Consider the following 24,657-nt stretch of genomic DNA (forward strand, 5'->3'; position numbering starts at 1 on the left):
TCTCCTCCTACCTCTTAAGCTGTCTCTCTGGAATGCGGACTTTCCGTTCACGCTGGGGCCTGTCACTCACAGGGCTCCCCCGCTCTGCTCGCACACTGGCGACTGGGAGGCAGTGGTGGCAGCAGGAGGCGAGGCAGACAGGCTGCTCACGGCCCTGTGTCCTGGCCCTCCTGTCCCCGCCATCAGCCAAGTGCACAGGGTGCCTGGTCCCTGTGCCATTGCCCTTGGCCTGGGCCTAGACCTGCAGCCCAAAGCCTGGCCCCCATTCTGGGAAAATGCCTTGGGGATTTTAAGATCCAGGGTGTTTATGGGGACAACTGAGCTGAGAGAGACTGGCTAACGTTTTCATTCCAAGCCAAAATGCATGACTGGAGGTAGAAGTCTGGGTGAGGCAGGGAGGGGGACCTTCTTGGGATTCCCATAGATGAGGCTCCTTTAAAAAAAAAAAAAAAGATTTATTTATTTATTTGAAAGGCATAGTTACAAAGAGGCAGAGACAGAGAGATTTTCCATCTGCTGGTTCACTCCCCAAATGGCCTCAATAGCCGGAGCTGAGCCAATCTGAAGCCAGGAGCCAGGAGCTTCTTCTGGGTCTCCCATGCAGGTGCAGGGGGCCCAAGCACCTGGGCCATCCTCTCTGCTTTCCCAGGCCAAAGCAAAGAGCTGGATTGGAAGAGGAGCAGCCAGGACTCGAACCGGTGCCTATATAGAACGCTGGCACTGCAGGCGACGGCTTTACCTGCTATACCACAGCGCCAGCCCCTAGACAAGGCTACTTTAAAAAGTGTGTGGAGGGGCCAGCGCTGTGGCATAGCAGGTTAAGCTCCTGAGAGTGGCAACTGGCACTCTCATATGAGCACTGGTTCGAGTCCCAGCTGTTCCTCTTCCGATCCAGCTCCTTGCTATCGCGCCTGAGAAAGCAGCAGAAGATGGCCCACATGCTTGGGTCCCGGCACTTATGTGGGAGACCTGGAGGAAACTCCTGGCTCCTGGCTTTGGATTGGCCCAGCTCCAGCCATTGTAGCCATTTGGGGAGTGAACCAGCAGATGGAAGACCTCTCTCTCTCCCTCTTTCTCTCTCTCTCTCTCTGTAACTCTTCCTCTCAAATAAATAAATAAAATCTTTTAAAAATGTGGAAAAATGCAATTAAGATATGAGTATATTTTGGTGCAAAGACATTGCAGTCTATACAATAACATACCTAGTAAGTAAACAAAAACAGTACAAAGTCAGAAACACCTCACCCCCCCCCCATATAAAATGCATCCTTCTTTCTACCCCGCCTCCACCCACACTCCCCCAGCCACAGAGGAGGGCAAACTGCTTCCAGCTCCCTAGAGTAGCTCCCCATTGTCCTTGGGGTGAGCGCCTGTCCCAGCTGGGGCGACAGCAGCCTCAACAAAGCCGCGGCTCCAATCGATCAGGATCCCCATGAGGCTGGCAAAGCTCGGAGCCGGATCTCGCTCACCGGCTCGCTCCAACAGTGAAGAGCAAGGAGGCAGCGACGCAGGGGCCCTTTATCCGTGTCCAGTTAGAGGCAGTAGAACTGGGTCACCCAGCAAGTGGGTGATGGAACCCGGCACCCGCCAGCAGGCCATGCGGCCCTCCCTCCCCACCCCACTCCCAGCTTGGGCTGCTTTCTGCCTCCGATTCTGGGCCTTCGTCTTAATTTTTACTTGGCTAGGACCAAATCTGCACGCTAACACCTTCCTTTGCATTCCTGGCAGGCTCCGGGAGTGTGACATGTGAGAGCGGCGATAATAAGGATAGGGCTGAAGACGACGGTGGGGCCAGATCAGGACAGTGAGGGGGTCTCGGGTGATCTTTGGGGACGAGCCCAGGGACCCAAAGCAGCTGTGCCTCCAGGCCAGGGAGCACAAGGCTCATCCTTCCACGGCAAACTGGAGCTGTCACCGGTTCTGCCCAATTCAATATTTTTCCCCGTCAATTAAATATTTGTTAAGCAGATTTCATGTCCAAGACACTCGGCTGAGTATGGTGTGAATTTCAGAGGGGTGCAAAGCACCAGCCTTGTCCTGAAAGAGCCTGCAGTCCATATGGGCTGCTGAAACCGTGCTGGAGACGAGAGAAGACAAGAACAAAGTGAGTGCAAGGACAGAAAGAGAACGTGGGGCAGGAAGGCGGCAGCAGACCCAGCCCCGCTACTGGCGGGTTGACCAGATGGTCTGGGGCCCCTGCAGTTTCTGTGGATCTTTAAGGAGAGGAGTTGGTGGGGGATATGTGCAAGGCCCTTCGTAAAGTGCAAATATGCAAGTGCTAGTTATGGTCATGGTGGGCTGGGCAGGACAAGCCTGTCTTCACCTGGGGATCCAGAGAGGGTCCCCAGTGCCCCTGCAGAGCAGGTGACAGCACAAATACACGGGGACACAGCTGGGCCCTGCAGAAGGACAGAGTCAGCCGTGCTCTGCTCTCACGCCACCCAAGGCACCCACAACCTGCCCCCCAGCTCCCACCACCTGTGGATGCTCCGCCCCCCCCCCCCAGCCCAGAAGCAGTCAAGGCCAACATCCAGCAGAGTGGGGAGGTGAAGGCTGCAGGAGGCAACTGGATTTTACTTCCTCTACACACAGCTGGCAAGACATCACCCAGGAGGGCAGCCCAGCATGGAAGTGGGAGAACCTGGTGCAGCCCAAGAAACCCTGGGGAGGAAGGAAAGGTCCCAGGTCATGGAGCAACCCCCAACACACAGAGGCGCACACCCACTCCCAGCTTAGGGGATGTCAGGGCCACCAGGCTGAGAACCCTCCAAGGGCCGGTGGAGCATGCCAGAATTCTCAGCCTTTGCAGACAGAGGGAAAGGAGAGGAGAGGCAGCTACCCTGAGAGGGGAGAAGACTACGTGGGGCCGGTGCTGTGGCCTAGCGGGCGAAGCCCCCGCCTGCCACACCGGCATCTCACTCAGCGTCGGTTTAAGTCCCGGCTGCTCCACTTCCGATCCAGCTCCCTGCTAATGCACCTGGGAAAGCAGCAGAAGATGCAGTACAGGCTTGTGCCCCTACTGCGCATGTGCAAGACCAGGGCGGAGTTCCAGGCTCCTAGCGGCAGCCTGGCCTAGCCCCAGCCATTGTGGTCATTGAGGAAGTGAACCAGCAGATGGAAGATTCTCTCTCTCTCTCTCTCCCATAACTCTTTCAAATAAAAATAAATTAATAAAACCATTCTTTAAAAAGGAAAAAAAAGAACCGTGTGTTAAACCACTAGGGACAGCCAACGCTAAAGATCCAGGATATAGCATGAATTATCACCTGCAGACCGACCCCCGACGTGTTAGCTTCCTACATTTGGGCAGGATCAAGAGACATCTTTAGCACAGAGAGGGTCGGTGTGCGGCGCATGCGCACTCAGCCAGCCCGCGCGGGACTCAGCGACTGCTAGGTTCTGTTTCCCCCGGGGACAGTTGCTCTTCTCTTTCCACAGCAAGATGGTCCCTGGGGGAAAATCCCCAGTGTGCCAAAAATGTGACTAATAAAAGAATTGTTTAAAGGATTTTTTTTTTCTAAAATAAACATTTCACTTTACTATTTGACGGGATTAGTGTTTGCTAACCTCCAAAGTGTCACGCCGGGCACATCGCAGACCGTTTCCCTTACATAACGAGCTTCCCCAGCAGTGGACACGGAGGCAGGCAGGGGCTTAAAGAAGGCAGGAGGCACGGGTGAAGGGGCAGGAGGACCCCAGGGCGGAGGCCCTGTCCACTGGCTGCTGCACTCAGGGCTGGCTCCCCCACACGCACGCCAAGGCCGGCTGCTGCGCCCCAGGGCACACTCACTCCCCAGTGCAATTCTCCAGCCCATTGCCTCCCGTCTGGGGCCCATTACCCGCCCGGCAGGAGGAGCCTCGGCCAGGAGAACCCAGCTCTTCGCTCTGCCTCGCGGCAGCATTTGGGGTTTTGCAACCAAAGAGAAAGACAGAGAGAGAAGGGGGGAGAAAAAAAAAAGAAAGAAAAGAAAAACTCTTGAACTGTTTTTCAAATGTTCTGGGTCTTGGCAAACCCCAAAATGCCTTTTGCCAAATGCTTTTTCCCTTAATTTTTAAACCTCGGGTGTATTTCCAGAACAATCCAATCCATCTGCTTGTGATTCATTTACACTTAACTCATTAGGAGGCTCTTGCGTAAGGAGCAGTCTGACGTCCCCACGAACCCCGGCTGAGGGATGCTTCTTCCCCCTTGTGAATCAGAGACAGGCGTCCTGCCAACAGGGCCTGGGGCACACACACCCCCACCCCACCCTGAAAATGAAAGCCTGCCTTTGGAACTGCAAGTTGAGAATCCGTGGCTCTGGCGTCCCCACCCGTCCCTCATCCCGCTCTGCTCTTCCCAGCACATCGTGATCAGGATCATGGCTGTTATTGTCATTAAGGCGATAATAAATGGCATAGAGGCTTGGCGTTGTGTGCCGCTGTGTGCTGTTCTTCATCCGTGCACGTCAGAGCCATGCAAGGAGGCGCTGAGCAGACACACCAGCAGGGCCTTGGGTGGGAGCAGAAGCGGGAGCTTCCTCTCCACACCAGCCCAGCCCAGCTACCGCGGGGACTGCGGACTGCAGCAGGAAAGCCCTGGAGAAGGCATGCACTGCTGTGGACGGCCCAGACTGCAGCACAAGGGGAGAAATGGCTGCTGCACTCTGGGGCCATGGATGAGGGGCCACTCCACTCAGGTGCATTCACGGGGATCAAGGGAGATGCTTCTTCATCGGAACCTCTCCATCTTCCATCTCTTCACTGTCTTCATTTCCCAAACTGCCTTCATTCAAAATAAATAAATAGGGGCCGACGCTGTGGTGTAGCGGGTAAAGCCGCCGCCTGCAGTGCCGGCATCCCATGTGGATGCAGTTCGAGTCCCAGCTGCTCCACTTCTGATCCAGCTCCCTTCTATGGCCCGGGAAAGCAGTAGGAGATGGTCCAACTCCTTGGGCCCCTGCACCCACGTGGGAGACCCAGAAGAAGCTCCTGGCTCCTGGCTTTGGATCAGCTCAGCTCCAACCATTGCAACCAACTGGGGAGTGCACTAGCGGATGGAAGACCCCTCTCATTCTGTGTGTGTGTGTGTTTGTGTGTAACTCTGACTTCCAAATAAATAAATAAATATTTTTTAAAAATAAATAACACTACAAACTGACTCGAGTGAGTAGTGTGGGGACAGAAAGGGCAGAGAGCTAGTATGGTTTTTCTCTCAAGGTCTTTGCAGCCCAACCAAGGACTCTTTTCACTTGGGCAGCCCTGGGCCCAGTGAGCAAGGCACAAGTGTTGGCCACCAGGAGAGCTGGCTCATGAGCCGGGCAGGTCAGGAACAGCGTCTCTAAGGAGGCTGGTTCCAGGTGAGCCAGGCTGGATGTGTGCGTGCACGCGCACGTGTGTGTGTGTGTGTGTGTGTGTCCTGCCCGGGCAGGAAGAGGTGGCTTCCAAGACAAGGGTACACGGAGGAAAGCTCAGGGGCAGGAAAGAGCAAAGCGCGACCTTGAGACCACAAGAGGTACCACGTGCAGGACGGGGGCAAATACGTGGAAAAGTAGGTCATAGGTGATTTAGCTCAGAAGTCTGGATTTTATCCCAAAGGCAAGAATGAGTCATTGGAAGGTTTTGAGCAAGGAAGGAGGTGGAGAAAGGGGTGTTTTAAGAGAAATAATGTGGTGCTAATGTACAGAATGGACTGACGTGAAGACAGATTGAAGGCAGGAAACCAGGCAAGGGTCCTGTTGCACGCACTCCGGGTGTGAGGACAGAGCCTTCAAACAGCGGGTAGCAGAGAGGAAGGGAAAGACTAGTGCCTCAGCCGGAGTTGATGACTGGGAGGCTGAGAAACCTGAGGAAACAGAAAAGTTACTGGACAGGAGTCGGCACTGTGGCAGAGCAGGCAAAGCTGCCCCTTGCACTGCCGGCATTCCCATTTGGGCACCAGTTCGAGTCCCGGCTGCTCCACTTCCCATCCAGCTCCCTGCTAATGCACCTGGGAAAGCTGCGGAGGATGGGACAAGTGCTTGGGCCTCTGCACTCACAGGGGAGACCTAGAGGAAGCTCCTGGCTCCTGGCTTCCACCTAGCCCAGCCCTGGCCATCTGGGGAGTGAACCATCGGATGGGATAGAAGATATCTCTCTCTCTCTCTCTCTCTCTCTGTAACTCTGACTTTCAAAATAAATAAATCTTTTACAAAGAAAGGGATAGGACATGAAAACCCAGGAGCAGGTGGGGTGAGAACATAACATTTCCCGCTGCAGGTGGCACTTACATACCTGTGACAGTGTCAGGCTTGGTGCTATCTGCCCTGTGCAAGTTAAGTCACAGTCCTCCCCACAGAAAGGAAAAGTGGGCACTCCTAGCGCTACGGTTTGGATGTGCCCTCCTGAACCACACCGCGAATTCACGGCCACAGTATTAACGGGGAGGGGGCAGCTGCTTTAGGAAGTGATTAGGCCAAGACAGTGCTGCCTGTGTGAGTGGGCAGACGCCTTATCATAGCACTGGGTGAGTCACGGCAGGAGTGGGCCTGATGTTGTCTGTGTGTCTCGGGCGCTCACTTGGCCTTCTGCCTTCCACTGTGCAATGACCATCACAGATGCAGGTGCCATGCTCTTGGAACCCCCAACCCCTATTGCTTACCGACAACAATTACTCAGTCTCAGGTATTCTGTTAAAGCAGCAGAAAACAAGTATCCTTTTTTCAACAACCAGAAATGGGAATTGGATGGGTTTATTAAATTACCCCAACATTCATACAGAGAGTACTCAAATGTGTGTGTGTGTGTGTGTGTGTGTGTGTGTGTGTGAAAGGCAATAGATGCAGAGTTCCCATTCACTGGTTCACTCCTTTAATGCCTACAAGAGCCAGGGTTGGGCCGAGCTGAAGCTGGAACCCAGAACTCAAGCCAGGTCTCCCACATGGACGGTAGGAAACCAGGTGCTTGCACCATCACTGCTGCCTCCCAGGCTGTGCGTTAGTAGGAAGCTGGAGTCAGGAGCTAGAGCTGGGAATCGAACCCAGGTCCTCCCATGTAGGATGCAAGCATTTTAACTGCTGAGCCCAAGCCCGCCCGGGGACTCTGGTATTTAGATGTACCAGTCTGCTGCCTTGGCTCCCACCAACACCGCAAACCAAGCCTCCATTCCTCACCTCCTCACCAGTGCCAGCTTGCTGACCCACTAAAGCCATCCTAACACTCCTTCTGCCCACCGCTTCACCTACCTAAACCCTCATCAAGCATCAGCTCCCTGCAGTAGCCTCTGTCACAGAGACCGCCTCTCTCCCTCCCTCCCGGCTCCCCGTGGGCACCGTGCCTTGGCGAGGCCCAGGTTCGTGCTCTTCCTGGGTGCTGAGTGTGAATCCCAGCCTTGCCCCTTAGGTGGTTCTGCAGCCTCGGGCAACCTACTCAACCTCCCCGTCCGTGGCTGATGCCTCAACTACCGGCTGGAGAGAGAAGGTTCTTGTCACGATAGGATAAGAAAACAGTTGGCACCTAAAAGGCGCTCGCCTCACCGAATGACGGCTGTCCATTGTATCACGGCTGTGTTTTTTATTAATAGCCCCATGACAAACAAATGCTGAATGTAGTAAGTGCCCAAGGAATAGTCTTCCACTTGCTTTCATGACCGTTTCTATGGCTAGAGGCACCGTTTCGATACTCGGTCCTTGCCATCTTTAAAGACGTGCATGTATTTCACCCTATTTATTTATTTATTTGTTTTTTTGACAGGCAGAGTGGACAGTGAGAGAGAGAGACAGAGAGAAAGGTCTTCCTTTGCCGTTGGTTCACCCTCCAATGGCCGCCATGGCCAGCGTGCTGCGGCCGGTGCCCCGTGCCTATCTGAAGCCAGGAGCCAGGTGCTTCTCCTGGTCTCCCATGGGGTGCAGGGCCCAAGCACTTGGGCCATCCTCCACTGCACTTCCCTGGCCACAGCAGAGAGCTGGCCTGGAAGAGGGGCAACCGGGACAGAATCTGGCACCCCGACCGGGACTAGAACCCGGTGTGCTGGCGCCGCAAGGCGGAGGATTAGCCTAGTGAGCCGCGGTGCCAGCCCGTATTTCACCCTATTTAAAACAAATGTGCGGGGTGAGGGGATCCAACGATGGCATGCTTCAGACTGGGCTCTCCAGACCAGCGTCAGCAATCCCGGAAGCAAGCCAGACTCTCAGAGCGTAGAGCATGACACGCTGAGCCGCCCCTTGGGAGAAACAGCCACCACTCATACTCACCACCCTGGGCGTACGGGACTCGGCCCACACTGCTGGCAGCCCGGCTACTCCCGGCAGCATCAAGGCCCTCTCTGCACCTCCTGCCACCCTCCTGTCTCCTCCCAAGTCAGCTCCATGAGGGGAAGCTATGGAAAGAGGAAGGGAAGCAGGTGGGGCTCGCAGCCACAAGTCTGGCCACCTTTGTCTTCAGCGCCCTGTCTCCTCCTCGCTTGGTCCCACTAAGTCCTCCCTCCCTGCCTTCCTCCGGGCCACTTGGGAAGCTCAGAGCATGTCCCCAGCAGGACGGTCCCCAGCCGGCCATCTCCAGCTGCCTCCTCCTCCTCCTCCTCTTCCTCCTCCTCTCCCAACCCAGTCAAACCCTGTTCTCCCCAGCGAGACCTAGAAGCTAACAGTCCACAGTGAGCGATGGGTGCCTGACAGCTTATTAAGCACTGGGAGCAAAAGAGCACACAATGCCCAGCCCCCCGAAAATGCTGCACTGTGGGAAAAAATGAAGACGAGAAAGGGATGCATTTTACAGGGGAGAAGAGAGAAGATGCATTTTTACTGGTGTCGGTGACAGCTAGCACAGGCTTGAATCCCACCCTTGAGTCTCCGTTCTCATTTTTTGTAAACGTGTACGTGTTTCAACAAGCCACTTCTGTAAGGGGCAAACACGGAGATGGAAAGAGAGGCACAGGACCGAGCTGGAGGCATGGAGGGCAGGCAGCCGAGGTGCAGCCAGCAGTGTGGTCAGGGGCTCGGGACACATGCGGGTGCAGTGACAGGGTGACATGGGCCTGCACGCCTGGCGCAGTGCACTTGGCCCTGGGGAACCAGGAGCCTGGGACAGGTGGCAGTGGGAATTGTGGCAGGGCTGGCCGCTGGGTGGAGGGAGAGAAGCTGAGACCAGGGAAGGCACTTAGGGGACAGCAGTCTTGCAGAGGTGGCCTGGAGCCCTGTCTTTCCTCGTGGGTCCCCTGCCGGCACCCTCTCTGAGCTCCGTGAATAGTTTATCCGGACCCCACCAGGCGATGGACTTCCCTTTTCCTTATTAGTGGAGGTGTTCCAGGCCAAAACTGTGCACACACACGAAAGCACACACACGCACACAACCCCCACCCCTGAATACTCGAGGGAGGGCGGCAGGAGGAGTCAAACCCCACAGCGCACGTCGCAGACTTGCAAACCGCGCAGGCTGCGCCTGGGGAAAATGTCAATGCTTGGCTGAGAGCTTGGGTAGCACTGGCAGCAGGGAGAGGCAGAGAGCGGGAACCGAATTTAGGAGTGACTGGAAGGTCGACAAGAGAGAAAAGCCAACGCGCCGTATATACATAGAAACAAGCAACGCGCCCGGCCCGGCTCTGGCATGCTCCAAGCCCCTGCTGGGCCCACACCAGGCTTTGTGCGAGTTGCGTGGCTGCCTGAGCACCACGCCCCACGGGGCCTGTCCAGTCTCCAGGCTGCTCCAGACCCTTTCAGCCCAGCAGTCCTGAGCCCTGTCCTCTGACCACGGAAGGCCTCTGAGTCTAACCCGCCCCGGTGGCATTCACTGGAGGCTCCAGCGCGTTGCATTTCCGACGTGCAGGAGGAGTGCAGGAACACCGGAAACTGCCCTGCCTTGCGCTGGCCGCTGTGCCCAGCACAGAGCGAGGGAGACACACAGGGGCATGGCTGCGGCGACTGGGCTGAGCTGGGACCTCACCTTACAGAGCAGCCACCCAGGACTTCCATGTGCCCTCCTCCCTTCGTCTATGCAAGAAAACGTTCTGTGTTGCGGGGTTGGTTCCAAAGTAATTGTGCAAAAAGACACTTCTAATAACTTCGAGTGACCCAGAGTTGTCATTTTATACCAAAAAATGTCAAAAGCTTTATACTCAAAAAAAAAAAAAAAAAAACCCACAACCCTTGGAGGGATTAAACCAGGAGAACTTAACTCGCTTAAGTGCCACAAAGTCTGGTTAGGGAGATTACCACTGTTTACCCGAGAAGTAAACAGCTCTGAGCACTGGCGAGGCCGGGAGGAGGGCAGGGCCTGTCTGGTAATTTTATTATCTTGCAGGAAGAAAGCGGATGGACGCAGAAAAGATGAAACGTGACCGTCTCTGAAGTCGAGATGGCGCTGTGTTGCGGCCCGAACCAGAAGGAAAACAGGGGCCCTGGTGCTAGCCCGCTGGGAGCCGGCGGGCTGCCCACTGCCTTGCAGACGCCAGGGTCAAGGGCAGCCCCCCACCACAGGGGGGAAAGGGGAGGACCTCAGAGATAAACACTCCAGGCAAATAAAGGTGGGGGGAAGCAAGTTTCCAGGAAGAGAAATGGCAGCCCAGCAGATCTGTCTCATCTGCCCGCTTCCAGAACACATACACATACATCCATCGATGCCAATGACCTTGTAACAGGAGCAAAATTCTCAGCTCTCAACCTTGGGCAAGATGGCCAGAGGGAGGGGGAACCCCATCACCCAGAAAAGGAGTACAGTGGAGAGGAATCATGTTTATGAGGTACTTCAAGATTTTTTTAAATAAATGAGGGAGCGGCACTGTGGCATAGTAGGTAAAGTCGCCACCTGCAGTGCCAGCATCCTATGAGCGCCGGTTTGAGTTCCAGCTGCTCCACTTCCCATCCAGCTCTCTGCTGTGGCCTGGGAAAGCAGTGGAGAATGGCCCCAGTCCTTGGGCCCCTGCACCCGTGTGCGAGACCTGGAAGAAGCTCCTAGCTCCTGGCTTCGGACTGGTGCAGCTACAGCCATTGCGGGCAACTGGGGAGTGAACCAGCAGATGGAAGACCTCTCTGTCTCTCTCTCTCTCTCTCTTTCTCTTTCTCTCTCTCTCTCCCTCCCTCCCTCCCTCTCTCTCTCTACCTCTCCTTTCATTGTGTAACTCTTTCAAATAAATAAATAAATCTTTTTAAAAATAAAATGAGTGGCTTTTATGATATAAATTACAGCCCCAAGAAGATCGTCTTAGCCGACGTGGCACAAATTGTTGAAAAACGTTTGGGAAACCCTGGTTCCTGTCCGTCTTCACGGACGGGGAAACTGAGTCCCAGAGAAGGAAAGAAAGTGACTGATGAAAGGTCACACAACCGGTTTCAAGTGAGTAAAAGAAACAAAATCACAGAGATTTGTGTTGGAAAAAAAAGTTATTTTTGTTGCCCCAGTGCCTCACCAGGGCCCCTGGCACACCCAAGAGCTTCGCCCCGGATCTCCTGCATGTGGCCCATGTGGCTTTGGCCACCTGGCCGGATCACATGCTCAGCACCACCCAAGGGCCACCGGCCTTCTTGGGAGGTGTCCTGATGGTGTCCATGCACGAGCTACATGACTTACAAAGTGCTTTAAAAGACACTCTGCTGGGGGTCGGCACTGCGGCACAGTAGGTTAAGCCTCAGCCTGCAGCTCCGGCCTCCCTTATGGGCGCCAATTTGAGGCCCAGCTGCTCCACTTCAGATCCAGCTCCCTGCTAATGCACCTGGGAAAGCAGTAGAAGATGGCTCAAGTGCTTGGGCCCTTGCACCCACTTGGGAGACCCGGAAGAAGCTCCTGGCCCAGCCCCCAGCCATTGCAGCCATTTGGAAAGTGAACCATTGCATGAAAGATCCCTCCCTCTCTGTCTCTCCTTCTCTGTAACTCTGCCTCTCAAATAAATAAATAAATCCTTAAAAAAAAATAAAGACACTCTGTTATTTTTCATTTCCCCAGGGTCACATCTAAGTAGCCTACAACTACAGAACATCCAAGAGACCAGGATCATCTCTGGCTCCTCTCATGGGAGAGACAGCCAGGGCACAGCACAGGGAGTCCCCCCACCCCTTGCCCCAGCATGAGCTGCACATGCGGCAGGCACCGCCAGGAGCCCCCCCCCCCCCCGACACTCTCCCTCACCAATCACTGCCAAGTCTGTAAGACCTATGTCAGGCCTGAGGACGTCCCTTGTGCAGGCTTCCTGGGGGAGATGAGATATTATTCATTTATTTGAGAAGTAAGGTAGAGTTACAGACAGAGAGAGAGGGAGAAACAAAGACAGAGGTCTTCCATCCACTGGTTCACTCCCCAGATGGCTACAAAGGCCAAAGCCAGGAGCTTCTTCCTGGTCTCCCACAAGGGTGCAGTGGCTCAAGGACTTGGGCCATCTTCTACTGCTTTCCCAGGCACATTAGTGGAGAGCTGGATGGGAAGAGGAGCAGCTGGAACTCGAACCAGCACCACTATGGGATGCCGGTACTGCAGGCGGAGGCTTAGCCTCTATGCCACAGCACCAGCCCCTTCCTTAGGGGAAGCTGTTCTGTGGTCTGACCAGCCTCAGCGATTCTGTTCCTGGGGTTCTAGAGAGAGGGCTTGAGCCACTCAAGGAGAACTCAAGGAGAAACGTGGGGGAAGTCCCTTGGGAGCCACGGTTGGTGCCACAAAAAGTACCAACAACGGAGTGGCTTAACATGGACACAAAGGCGATGTACCTCCGGGGGTCACACGATCAAATTTATTCCCACTGGGCTGAAAAACAAAGGCAAGGCACAGGCAGGGCTGTGTTCCTTCTGGGGGGCTCCAGGTGGACATGGCCCTCTGCAGCTGCTAGCAGCTGCCCACGTTCCTTGCTCGTGGCCCCTCCACCTTCAATGCCAGCAACCACTGCTTGAGTCTCAGAGGCTGCTTGCCGGAAGTGACGACACAGGCTAGCTTTGCACCTGGGCTCTCAGTGCACCGATCATCTCTGCAGGCCATCTCAGAGTGCTGGGGTAGCCCTGGCCAGAAACAGACTCATGCTTACATAGAAGAGATAGATGCCACTGGCTCCACGGGCATGCCCACCACCCCCACCCCTTGGTCAGTGTCACTTGGAGATCCTTGGCCCGAGCACTGTCCACATGTCCGGGTCTCCCTGGGCTGCAGCTCTTCCTGTCACTTTCCAACTTAGCTCAGAGGAGAAGAAACATTGTGAGTGTCTGGGGCCCCAGGACGTGGAACAGCCCTGCCAGCACACAATGGACTGGCCAGTCCCAAGCTCTGTCACACCCGGCCAAGAGGCAGTGACAGGTACACATGTCTGGAGGGCCCAGAGCCGTGCCTGTGGAGCAATCGAGGAGGAAATGAAGGGCAAGCAGGACTGTGGGAGAGGAGACAGCCCTTGCTCTCCTCCTTCTCTCCTCCCATCTCCTGCTTCTGGAGATGGGACAAGTCACGGCCAGCCCTGAGAGCCCTCATTTCATCTGGTCTGAAAAGGAACGGTAGGCGGAATTACTATCGGGATTTCTTTAAATCTTTGTAGCAAACAGTGTGGCGTGTGCAGCCTGGAGGGCTTCCCAAACACTGCACGGTGGGGCACCCACAGCTGTGGGTTCCGGGAAATGAGTGGAGACACCATAGCCGTTCAGCGGGTGGGGAACAAATTGGACGGTTCTCGCAGGCTTCGGCCCCTTCCCACATGATCCAATCAGTGACTTGAACTCCACTGGCTTGCTCAAGGTGTCAGCCCCCTGCAAGTGTCCCCCAGTGTCCCTAGAATTCCCAGGGGTGCCTCATCTAAGCTCCAGACACACACGGTCAGGTTTCTGGTCCTGTTCTGGGCTGACCCTGCCAGCCCAGAGGAACTGGATGCCTCCTGAGGCCCCAAATCTGCACGTCATGTGGTGCAGCTGTGGAGAGAGCCTCTCTCCCCACGGTGCGTTTCCATCTCGAGACGTAACCTAGAGCTGGTTCCCTGGTGACTGCTGTGCGCTAGGCGAGACCCATCTTTCCACTTTGAGGCACAGTTTTTCACCAGCTCTAGGGCTCCAGACGAAGTCCGACAGTCTCTGAGTCCTGGTACAAACTGAGCCGTGAGCCGCACTCCATCCCTGCTGGGACCGCAGCTCGGTCACCAGGTCCGGTGTTTGTGCTCAGTCCCTTCTTCCCAGGAGGATGCCAGGTCTCGGGTGCACGTAGCCATGAACGGGCTCACGCCAGCGGTTCAGAGCCGTTAACGCCTGCTTAGACATGTCTGAGGCAGGCCCGGGGCTCCAGCTGGGACTCCCTGCACACTTAACTGTGACAGCCTGCCATGCCACAGAGGCACCGTGCTCCCGCTGCCCAGCTGAAGAGGGACAGACGTTGCTTTCCTTATGCGCTTGATCCAAAAACTTCTAATAGCTCCGTGAGGGGACTTCAAAAAGTTCATGGAATTTTGGAAAATTGAAATCCACACATACAGGAGTCTTCCAAACACTCGTGGAAAATGTATGTTATGAAAAAACTATGCATGGATTTCAAAATTTCTTTTGCACCAATACAAGTCTTTTTGTTTTGAGAGGCAGAGAGAGAGAGAGAGAGAGAGAGAGAACCCATCCACTGGATCACTCCCCAAACGCCTGTTCACAGGCAAGGCTGGGCCAAGCCAAAGTTGGGACCCAATCCAGGTCTCCTACATGACAGGGACTCAGTTCCTTGAGAAATCACCTGCTTTCTCCCAGAGTGCACATTAGCAGGAAGCTAGAATTCAGAGCAGAGCTGGGACTCCGACCAAACACCTAGGTCTCAAGGCTGAGGCCCTCTTGGCGTGTAGATGGAGAGACGTCACACAGCGGCTGGGACCCTCTGCCAACTGTAAGGGTATTTCCACCTAATCCGGTCCATAGAAGATTCGCTGGGCGTCACCGCGCTCTGAGAGGTCAGGTTTATCCAGAGATGCTTTGGGACAGCCACCCTGAAATGTCCTAGGGGCTGGGTGAAGCAGACGTCCATTCGTATCATCAACTTAGAGTAGCAGAAATGCACCTGCAGTGGGAGTGGGAACACATGCGCCTGAGCTGGAGCTCCCTCACTTGCGGGCTGTGAGACTCAGCAAGCTGCGTGAACGCACCAAGCCTCCATGCCCTCAACTGCAAAACAGGCCTAATGACAAGCGCATCTCAAGGTCGCTGTGACGAATTCGGATCACTGTGTGAGGCTGCCCGGTGAGCTGCCCTCGGCATTCCCCTCAACAGGTTCTCCCAGGGTGTCTTGTTCACCCAGTGCCAGGCACCCCACCTGCTAAGATAGCAATGCCAGCATCCAGCACCGGCCTTTGAATGAACTTGACGTTTCTCTGGAGGACAGAAGGCAATCGTCAATAGGAGAAGGTTCTCAGGGAGCCACATCTGTCTTTCACTTAAGAAAGCTCCATCTAACAGCCAGTGCCGCCCACCAGGCCGAGTCAGGCCCACCGAGCCCTGCGCTTGCAGCCTGTTTGGGCCTTCAAAGGTGCTCTGGAGGGAGCTCTGTCCACAGGATGTGAGAAGTAGAGAGTGGCAAAGCCACACCATGGTGGACAGGTCCTGCCAGGTCCTGTGTACCTACCTGGGGGTACACACCATGGGGTATAGACCCTGGCAAAGCCACACCATGGTGGACAGGTCCTGCCAGGTCCTGTGTACCTACCTAGAGGTACATACCATGGGGTATAGACACTAGCAAAGCCACACCATGGTGAACAGGTCCTGGCAAAGCCACACCATGGTATACAGAGGCTTCACTGACTGACCTTGCTCTCCAGCCCAGGCGCCTTCCCTACACACCACTTAGCACACGCACTTCATGCTCAGGCCTCAGCAACAATCACAAATTACCATACGCTGGGTGTCTTTGAGGCATCCACCCACCAACGACTACAAATGGGGAAGCTGCTTGCGCGCAGGGTCTGCTGAAACCACGTTATCTCCCCGCACCTCCAAAGCCCATGTGTTACAGTGCTGGGACTCCGCACCTCTGCAGTTACACCAACACCCACAGGATTCTTTCATTTGCTCACTGAGCACCTAATCTATGACCTAATCTACTGAGCGGTGGGGAAGCGGGGTTGTGGCCGAAGCAGGGATGACTGCAGCACCAGACAAAATAGACTTGCTCTGGGGCCGGCACTGTGGTGCAGCGGGTTAAAGCCCCTGCCTGCAGAGCCGGTATCTCATATGGGCACTGGTTCAAGTCCCAGCTGCTCCACTTCCGATCCAGCTCCCTGTTAATGCATCCGGGAAAGCAGTAGAAGATGGCCCAAGTCCTTGGGCCCCTGCACCCATGTGGGAGACCTGGAAGAAGCTCCTGGCTCCTGACTTCAGATTGACGCAGCTCCAGCCATTGTGGCCATTTGGGGAGTGAACCAGAGGATGGAAGACCTCTCTCTGTCTCTACTCCTCTTTGTAACTCTTTCAATAAATAAATAAATAAGTATAGAGACTTGCCCTGCCTTAAGCATGTGCGTATCCATCCGGGAGCCATGATTCGAAGGTTCCCTCCAAAGTTCATGGCGCAATTCCATTGCCTCGGGGACAGCACCGCACAGATGCATGGAAGTCATGATCACAAAGCAGGTGAGTGCTCGCGGGGGTGGCTCTTCACAGAAGAGAGTGCAGGCGCCTCAACTCTCGCTCGCTCTCCTGCTTCTTTCTCTCTCAGACTGCCTCATGGTGCATCTGGAAGACCCTTGCGAAAGCCAGCACCTTGATGGTGGCCTTGAGCTGTGAGATAGGGATTTCTCATCTTTATGAGTGACCCAATCTGGAGTACTCTGCGCTCGCAACTGAGACACGGGATGGAGATATTCTGTCATAACCAGATGACTGCAGAAGTACAAACCAACATGTAGCAAGAAGGAAAAGTGGGCACTGAGGGGACAGTAGTCCCAGGGCCACAGGCCAGAACAGGCTCCCAGGGGGCAGTAGCATCTGAACGGAGACCTGAAGCTGGGTCCATGTGAGCCGGAGAGCAGAGCGAGCTGCTGGGAGGGGATGGACCCGCCTGTGGCAGAGCCCCGGGGGCGGGGTTAATTGAAGGCTTGTGCGTGGAAACCACGAGCAAGTGCGGCAGAGGTATGCATTCAAGGTCTTCCCTGTCGTATCCTCAAGGCAGGGGGCACCCAGGGAAGGGGCTTCAGCAAAGAATGATGAGAGCAGATTTGTGGCTTTAGGCGATCACTCAGGAGCCAGCACTAGGGTACAGCCTCCCTGGGACGTCGGCATCCATATCGGAGTGCCGACTGCAAGTCCTAGCTTCTCTGCTTGTAATCCAGCTCCCTGCTGACGCGCCTGGGAAAGCAGCGGAAGATGGCCCAGGTGTTGAACCCCTGCCACTCACATGAGAGACCCGGATGAAGCTTCTGGCTCCTGGCTTTGGTTTGGCCCAGCCTAGGCAGTTGCAGCTATTTGGGGAGTGAACCAGCAGATGGAAGCTTGCTCTCTCTCTCACGTCATTCTGCCTTTCAGACACATAAATCTTTTTTTTTTTTTTTTTTTTTTTTTTTTGGACAGGCAGAGTGGACAGTGAGAGAGAGAGACAGAGAGAAAGGTCTTCCTTTTGCCGTTGGTTCACCCTCCAGTGGCCGCCACCACCAGTGCACCGTGCTGATCCGAAGGCAGGAGCCAGGTGCTTCTCCTGGTCTCCCATGGGGTGCAGGGCCCAAGCACCTGGGCCATCCTCCACTGCACTCCCGGGCCACAGCAGAGAGCTGGCCTGGAAGAGGGGCAACCGGGACAGAATCCCGCACCCCGACCGGGACTAGAACCCGGTGTGCCGGCGCCGCAAGGCGGAGGATTAGCCTAGTGAGCTGCGGCGCCGGCCCAGACACATAAATCTTCAAAATAAAAATCACCCAGAATAAGGGAGTAGAGGGGACACGAAAGTGGAGGCCACGGAGATTGCCATGGGAGGTGGGGAGGCTGTTGGAGACGCTAACGGGGGTATTGGTGCCACCTGAGTGGGAAAAGCCAAGACAGGGAGCGAGGAGCAGTCCTGCGTGCTCAGGGAAAATTGTGGGACTAAAAGGTAAGGCAACCCAAACCTGACGGTGTCTAAAGACGTATAATTAAAGTAAAAGGAGAGATCTGAGATCCAGACCGTTCGCACAACCACGCTGCTTAAAGCAGGAGCAAGGATACAGGAAATGGACTTCGATGAGTCCACGGCCGTAGCTGCTTCCCACCGCCATCTCCCTCCGCGTGATGCTCTCCTCCAAGTTGTCTGCAGTCGGGTTGGGGTTTCTTTCGGAATTAGGGAAAATGCATGATGATCGTTCTTTACGAGGGGCGTTCTCCTCGCTGGGAAAGACTTAAAGGTGTCGCTGGGATGTCATCGCCTCCCTGTGTCCTCCAGAGGAGCCGAGGGAGCGGCGGGGGGGGGGGGGGGGGGCGGGGAACAGCCGTGCCTCACCCCTGCAAAGCTCTGATCCCGAGGCCGCTTGGAACCCACGCCTGTCACCGCTTCTCTCGCCCCGCTGGTGACCCGGACAGCCCTTGCTGAGCCTGACCAGGCGCCTGAGCACACCTTCTCAGAGAAGGGGCTCCCCTTGCAACCACCGACCTCGGCCCGCCCCCAGTATGCTGGATGGAGGTGAGGCTAGAGCTAGAGCAGAGACAGCCCTCGGGCTAGCTCAGGAATCTGGATTTCTCAGATGCTGGGACTCGAACGACACGCGTGGCCGTGGAGCCCTGAGGCACGGGAGCTGCTTAGCGAACCCACACCATGGAGAAGAAAACACCGAAAGGAGACAGCGTTAGGAACCAAGGCGGGTGGAAGTCCCACGGCCTCAGGGGAGGCAGAGGATTCTTTGGTCCCGGCTGCCTACTTCCAGCCCCAGATGGCTGCGGCACGGGCGCCCTTTCAGTTACTCCTGTCGGAGTTAGTCGGCTGTCCTTCTCACCAGATCGCTTCCACGCAAACACGTCCCCTTACATCCATTTCCTGCCAGCTGATTGAACGCTGCATCCCCACGCATGCGCAGAGAAGGCCAGCGGGCCCACGTCCCTGCCCCGTGCACCGCCCAGCTGGGCTGGGGCCTGGCTCCAGCTCCAGGCCAGGCACAGCCGCAGCGTCCTTTCTGCACGCTGAGCAAGCCAGGGAGGGCCTGCAAGGCCATCCTGACTCTCCACGGAGATGCCTGCAGTGCCCTGCGGCCTCCTGAGCCCACCCCCACCAAAGGCAGAGGTTGGCCCCTTGGGGAGAGGCCCCTGCAGGAGGGCCCAGGGCCTGGCAGCCGCGGCCTGGAGCCGGAGGCGAGAGGGAGCCTGACAGCCCCAAGGTAAAGCCTGTTTTTATTAAGACAACACAGCCGACTTTTTTTTAACCACAACTGACATCACTCTAATAAATCACCATCATGTCTTGTGGGATAGAAAAAGCCAAAACACTGTCACATTTGATTTCGCCGGCTACTCGCCGCTCGAGAACAAACCATGTGTTTTTAATCAGCAACACTTTGTTTTGCATTGCTCAGACCCCAATCCTCTTTAAATAGTTGCTTTTACCAGAGCGCTATTTTAAACCCCGGGGCCTTCGTCTCTGCCCTGACCATGTAGAAACCCAGCCCCATGCTACCGGCTCCCCGGGCTGAGCCCCGCCACTCTGTCTTCTCAGTTATTAGGGCTTACGAGGTCCTATCTGTCTGTCTCAGAGGGGGCTTTTCTCTCCCCTCTTTGGAATTTAATCAGATGTCTTCCCAGAAAGTTGGAGTTTTTCGGTCACTCTAACAGGCAACCCGACTGGGTTATGGGAAAAAGGCAAATTCCCAGCCAAAGGAAACAGAGAGAGTCACATCTGGAGCAAGGATTCCTAAGCAGGGAGAGGGGAGGTGGCAGAGCAGGGGGCTGCCGGAGGGGAGAGGAGCAGTAAGGCAAGACTTCCGGAGGGGCGCAAGGCGGCATCCACTCGCCCACGGACCCCAGACTCCTCGGAGGTCGAGGGGAGCCCGGGCAAGCCGGCGGGAGCTCCCACGGCTCTCCTCTGTGGGTTTTCTGGGGATGGATGCAGCCCAAGGACAAGAGCAATTTGTAGGCGGGAAGGAGTGCGGGGGAGGGGCCCCTTGCTGGACTGAGAGAGAAGACCCCAACCCAAACTGCAGGAAAACTCTACTGTTTGTTGAAATGTTAAGCCGCCCCATTGTACAGGCCAACCAGAGACACAGGTGTGGTTACCAAGTACTCTGGCTGTCAGCCATACAGCAAGATGTTGGCCAAGTGGTCTTTTCCTTGAGTGACCACGGACATCCTCCAGTGCGGGTCAGGGCGGGACTTTCTTCCTTGGCATCCTCTGCTGACCCGATTGTTCCACATGCCACTAGGGTGGCCCCCGGCACATCCTCCCAGACCCACTGCGCACTGAGGATCCTTCCCAGAGTCTTGGCTGTCCTTCTGACCACTGAGGACTCTCCATTGTTCAAACTTCACACTTTAATGAGGACGTCTTCATCAGCATACACTCTACTCACTCCTTTTTCTATTTCTGTGCTATAAAGTCATGCAATAGGATGTAAGCGTGGCATTGCTCTGTGGAACACCCACTTTGACAGTGTCCCCTGCAAAAGGGCCCGCCCCACGTTCCTTCTGCTGCTGTGCTGGGAGAGGGGCGGCAGCTTACAGAGATCCCTGTCATTGCAGACGGAACAGTCTTCCAGCTGAGCCCTGTCTGGGAGCCCCCCTCCTGCCTCTCAGAAGCCCTTTATCCCATGTCATTTCTACCTCCCACAAACAAATGCACCCCTGATGCCATGAACTGGCATCAGCCACAGAATCACACCCACCATGGGGGTCTCCCTTGGCCACAGAGGAGGAGTGGGATGATTTTGAAGTTAGCGAGAGGGCTGACTTCTCCAGTTGAGTGCTACAAATAAGTATTTCTCATGGCCTGGTTCCTTAATGCTCTGTTGCAAATGCTTTCAATCCTTTGGTGATCTTCCAGAATAAAGTAGGAAGCCTGAAAAGGGAGTGAATTGTGGGAAGACAGCTCCTGGTTACTATTGATATGGGTATTCACGATTAGGTTCCGCAGGAAGCATGTGTGTGTGTGTGCATGTGTATATAGATATGTGTTTATGGGTACATATGTGTGTGCATTATGTGTCTTTGTATGTGTGTGCATATGCATATGTATGTGTAGTCTGTGTGTATATGTGTGTATGTATATGTGTATGTGTGGTCTGTGTGTATGTGTCCCTGTATGTCTGTGTCTGTGTGTATGTATGTGTCTGTGTCTCTCTGTGTGTATGTGTGGTCTGTGTGTCTGCATGTGTGTGCATATGTATATAGATATGTGTATATATGGGTATATGTGTGTGCATGTATGTGTGTGTTTATGTACACGTCTATGTATATGTATGTGTGTGTATGTGTAGTCTTGTGTATATGTATGTATATATATATGTGTACGTGTGTATGCATATTCTGTGTGCATATGCATGTCTGTGTGTATGTGTGTGTCTGTGTCTGTGTCTCTCTATGTGTACGTGTGGTCTGTGTGTATGTGTGTATGTGTATGTGTGTGGTCTGTGTATATGTGTGTCTGTGTGTATACATGTGTCTATGTGTGTATATGTTTGCTCTGTGCATGTATGTGTGTATGTATGTGTATGTCTCTGTGTATGTATGTGTATGTGTGTGTGGTCTGTGTATATATATGTGTGTATCTGTATCTATGTGTATGTGTATGTGTGTGGTCTGTGTATATGTGTAAGTATGTTTGGTCTGTGTGTGTATGTGTATATGTGTATGTATGTGTATGTGTGTGTGGTCTGTGTATATATATGTGTGTATCTGTATGTATGTGTATGTGTGTCCATGTGTCTCTGTGTAAGTATGTTTGGTCTGTGTGTATGTGTGTGTATGTATGTGTATGTGTGTGTGGTCTGTGTATATATATGTGTACCTGTATCTATGTGTATGTGTATGTGTGTCCATGTGTGTCCATGTAAGTACGTGTGGCCTGTGTGTGTGTATGTGTATGTATGTGTATGTGTGTGTGGTCTGTGTATATATATGTGTGTATCTGTATCTATGTGTATGTGTATGTGTGTGGTCTGTGTATATGTGTAAGTACGTTTGGTCTGTGTGTGTGTATGTGTATATGTGTATGTATGTGTATGTGTGTGTGGTCTGTGTATATATATGTGTGTATCTGTATCTATGTGTATGTGTATGTGTGTGGTCTGTGTATATGTGTAAGTACGTTTGGTCTGTGTGTGTGTATGTGTGTATGTGTATGTATGTGTATGTGTGTGTGTGGTCTGTGTATATATATGTGTGTATCTGTATCTATGTGTATGTGTATGTGTGTCCATGTGTCTCTGTGTAAGTACGTTTGGTCTGTGTGTGTATGTGTGTATGTGTATGTGTGTGGTCTGTGTATATGTGTGTCTGTGTGTATACATGTGTCTATGTGTGTATATGTTTGCTCTGTGCATGTATGTGTGTATGTATGTGTATGTCTCTGTGTATGTATGTGTATGTGTGTGTGGTCTGTGTATATATATGTGTGTATCTGTATCTATGTGTATGTGTATGTGTGTGGTCTGTGTATATGTGTAAGTACGTTTGGTCTGTGTGTGTGTATGTGTATATGTGTATGTATGTGTATGTGTGTGTGTGGTCTGTGTATATATATGTGTGTATCTGTATCTATGTGTATGTGTATGTGTGTCCATGTGTCTCTGTGTAAGTACGTTTGGTCTGTGTGTGTATGTGTGTATGTGTATGTATGTGTATGTGTGTGTGGTCTGTGTATATATATGTGTGTATCTGTATCTATGTGTATGTGTATGTGTGTCCATGTGTCTCCATGTAAGTACGTGTGGCCTGTGTGTGTGTGGAGGGTTGCAGATCCAGGAACCACATCGCTGGGTACATCCTTAAGCAAGCTTCAGTGGCCTCTCAGGTTTCTTCACGCGCTCACCTCCACTTGCTTCCGCAGAGTCTCCCACCCCTGGCCTTGGCCAGGTGCACGGAGGTGCAAGGCTTAGGAAAGGACAGAGACTTGCTCCTCAAAGTGTAGTCCACACATCAGACGTTCGCTGCCCCACACTTACAGCTCAGGGTCAGCAGCTTAACAGGACGACGGACAGCCCAGCGGATGTACAGCAACGTCAAGCTTGAGAAACACTTGTATGTCCTAAGCCTGGCTGTGCGTTAGCATCGCCTGGGAACTTTCTCATCCTATTGACGCTAAGGTTTCCCTCCACCAGTAAAATCAGAATGTTCTAGAAGTGGGGCCCTGGCTTCGGAATTTTATTGGACTGTCAACGGACAGCTAGGTTGCAGACTACTGGTCTCAGAAGAACAGTCTTATACCGAGCAGCTACTGCGCACCAGCCACTGGAGAGGAGCTTCCCGAGGCGTGCTCCAGCCCCGTCACAGCCTGCTCCATCCGAGTAAGAGATGCTGTGTCCCACATCCCATAGGTCTCGAGCCAGAGCTGGCATTGAACCCGGAGCCTGAGCAACCGCCCAGTGTCAGAATACCATGAACAAGCAGAGGGGCAGCCACGGGGCTCCAGGAAACCCAGGCTGGGGAGCACAAGACCCTTTTTAGAAGCAGGCTCAAGCAGGGAGAGGAAGGGAGAGCAGCAGCAGCACCGGCCGAGAGCTATGAGGGCTGCAAAGACCAGGGTGCGGCCTCCCCGAGCAGGAGACCCAGCACCTCACTGCGCCTGCCTGCAGACATCCAGAAAAGCCAGGCCAGCCGGGTAGAGGATCTCACAGGGCTTCATGAGACATTCACAAACAAAATATACCTGTTAGTCAACAACAGTTATGGGGAAGCAAGCACCCCTGGGGGAGCAGATATTGCGGAGCCCTTTTCTTGCAAACCCTGTTTGAAATGCAAACATCCCTGCTGTCAACGGGGGTGTTGAAGGAGACCTGGATGCCTGTGATGTGCCCAGGATTCGAATGCCCGCTGTTAACAGAAGGCTTTCGTGTCTACGCACACATTTAATTCGCATCGCAAGCCTGCCAGGCCAGTCTTTTCCCTGTTCCCACTTTCTGGATGAAGAAACTAATGCACCTGGGGCCATCAAATGGCAAGGCGAGGGGCGGCGTCAGCTGACATTTGCACTCAAGCCTCTGGGGGCGCCTCTGGAGCCCTGGGCTCTGAGCTCTGCCCCCACAAAGCACGCTAATGACCTTGAGTCAAAACTCCAGCCCTGCCAGGAAAAACATGCCCTTCACTTGCATTTTTTTTAAAGATCTATTTATTTATTTGAAAGGCAGACTGAAAGAGAGAGAGCAAGAGCAAGAGAGAGGTATCTTCCATCTGCTGGTTCATTCCCTAAATGGCCACAACGGCTGGGGCTGAGCCACGCTGGAGCCAGGGACCCGGAACTCCGGCCACATCTCCCATGTGGGTGGAAGGCGCTTTTTGCTGGATTGGAAGTGAACAGCCGAGACTCAAATTGTTGTTCGTATGGGATGCCGGCATCGCAGGTGGCAGATTAACCTGCTGCTCCACGATACCTTTGCTTTTGGAATTCATCTTTCCGGCTAGCGGTCGGAGCCTGTGCCCCTAATGCTGCCACGCACCGGTGGAACCCTTGGGGAGGACTGTGACATACAGCCCTTTTCCGAGACTCAAGGCAGCTCGAGCAGGCAGTTTGCAGCCCTGAAGGAAACCCACAGCAGGTGAAACATGAGAGAGAGTCTTCACACACATACACACACACAGAGTATTTCAATTAGCACATTTTCAAGGTGATGTTTTAAGTCCC

The sequence above is a fragment of the Oryctolagus cuniculus genome, chromosome 2 (assembly GCF_964237555.1).
Source record: "Oryctolagus cuniculus chromosome 2, mOryCun1.1, whole genome shotgun sequence".
Classification (NCBI taxonomy): Eukaryota; Metazoa; Chordata; class Mammalia; order Lagomorpha; family Leporidae; genus Oryctolagus; species Oryctolagus cuniculus.